The sequence below is a fragment of the Petaurus breviceps genome, unplaced genomic scaffold (assembly GCF_028583685.1).
Source record: "Petaurus breviceps papuanus isolate PSGF00001 unplaced genomic scaffold, PetGlider_PUasm1.0 181, whole genome shotgun sequence".
NCBI lineage: Eukaryota > Metazoa > Chordata > Mammalia > Diprotodontia > Petauridae > Petaurus > Petaurus breviceps.
The window spans coordinates 14827902-14830452 of NW_027185784.1; positions in this window are offsets into that span (position 1 = coordinate 14827902).

Consider the following 2551-nt stretch of genomic DNA (forward strand, 5'->3'; position numbering starts at 1 on the left):
CCCAGCATTTGGGACGAAGCTCTCCTGTCTGGTGGCAGAGTCCTACTGTGGCAAAAGCCCAGGGGTCAAGTGACCAAGTGGCAACATGAGCAGGCAAAGGAAGCAAAATAAACAGAGTACCCCAACTTCATACTCCTATTTTGGGGACAAAAAGGATCAAAGCATGGAACAGGAGGAAGACAGTGAAGTCAGAACTCCTGCACCAAAAGCTTCAAAGGAAAATATGAGCTGGTTAGAGGCCATAGAGGACCTTAAGAAACAAATAAGAGAAGTGGAGGAAAAATTGGAAAGAGAAATGAGAACAATGCAAGAAAATTATGAAATGAGGCAACAGCCTGACTGAGGAAAATAACACCTTAAAAAATAGACTAACTGAAATGGCAAAAGAGGCTCAAAAAGGCTATGAGGAAAAGAATGTCTTAAAAAGCCAAATTTGCCAGATGGAAAAATAATCTCAAAAGCTCACTGAGGAGAATCATTCCTTCAGAATTAGATTGGAGCAAATGGAAGCTAGTGACTTTATGAGAAATCAAGATGCTGTTAAACAGATCCAAACAAATAAATAGAAGGCAATGTGAAATATCTCATGGGAAAAACCACTGACCTGGAAAATAGATCCAGGGGAGATCATTTAAAAATTATTGGACTACCTGAAAGCCATGATCAAAGAAAGAACCTAGAAATCATTCTCCAAGAAATTCTCAAGGAAAACTTCCCTGATATTTTAGAACCAGAGGGCAAAATAGAGGTTGAAAGAATCCATTACAGATCACCTCCTGAAAAAGATCCCCAAAAGAAAACTCCTAGGAATATTATAGCCAGGTTCCAGAATTCCCAGATCAAGGAGAGAATATTACAAGTAGCCAGGAAGAAACAATTTGAATATTGTGGAAACACAATCAGGATAACCCAGGATCTGGCAGCTTCTACACTGAGGGATCAAAGGGCTTGGAATATGATATTCTGGAGGTCAAAGGAGCTGGGATTAAAAGCAAGAATCACCTACCCAGAAAAACTGAATATCACGTTTCAGGGGAAAATATGGTCATTCAGTGGAATAGAGGACTTTCAAGCATCTTGATGAAAAAACCAGAGTTGAATAGAAAATTTGACATTCAGATACAAGAAGCAAGAGAAGCATGAGATGGTAAACAGGGAAAAGAAATCATAAGTAACTTACCAAAGTTGAACTATTTATATTCCTACATAGAAAAACGATAATTGTAACTTATGAAACTTTTCTCAGTATGAGAATAATTGAAGGGAATAGAAATGTGTGTGTGTATGTCTTATATAGGAGGGTATATGGGCATATGAATACATATGTGAATGAGTGTATGTATATTTACAGGTATACATAGATAGAGGGCACAGAACCAATTTAATAGGAAGGGATGATACTTAAAAGGAGAAATTAAGAAGTGAGAGAGGAATATAATGAGAGGAGATGGGGAGAGACAGAATGGGTAAACTATCTCATTTAGAAGAGGCAAGGGAAAATGGTTACAGTGGAGGAGAAGAACAGGAAGGCAAAAGGGCAAAACCTTATTCTCATTGAATTTGGCTCAGGGAGGGAATGACATACACACTAAATATTGTATCTCACCCTACAAGAGAGTAAGGGGGAAGGGCATGGGAGGGGGGATGATGGAAGGGAGGGCAGGCTGGGGGGGAGGGAAGTTGGGAGCACACACTTTTGAAAAGAACAGGATCAAAGTAGAGAATAGAACAAGTGGGTGGTGGGATAGGAGGGAGGGAAATATAGTCAGTCTTTTACAATATATCTACTATGATAATGTTTTGCATAGCTACACATGTACAACCTATCCTGCATTGCTTATCTTCCCAGTAAGGGCGGGTGACAAGGGAGGAAGGGAATGAATCTGGAATTCAAAGTTTTAAAATCAAATGTTAAATATATACACATATATATATATACACACTATTATTAATACTATTTTACATGTAATTGGGAAATAAGATATACAGGCATTGGGGCATAGAGATCCACCATGCCCTACTGGAGAAGTCGAAGGGGGTATGGGAGAAGATATGAGAAAGAGCAGACTGGAGGAGGGGATATCCTGTGGGACTGCTATTTTGGGGTGGTGGGTAGGGGAAAAAAGGTTTAAAAATTTGTAACTCAAAATCTAGTGGAAATGAATGATGTAAACCAGAAGTTAATAAAGCATTTAAAAATCTTAAAAACAAATCTCTTTGGGACACAGACCTAGTGGTGCTATTGCTGGATCAAAGTGTATACATTGTTTTATAGCCTTTTGGGCATAGCTCCAAATATAGCCCCTTTGGGGCACAGTTCCAAATTGCTCTCCAGAACGGCTGGATCAGTATACAACTCCAAAAGTGTTTTAATATCCCATTTTCCCCACATCCCCTCCAGCATTTGTCATTTTCCTTTTCTGTTATATTAACCAATCTGACAGGTATGAGGTGGTACCTCAGAGTTATTTTAATTTGCATTTCTCTCATCAATAGTGATTTAGAGCAGTTCAAAAATATGACTAGAGATAACTTTGATTTCTTCATCTGA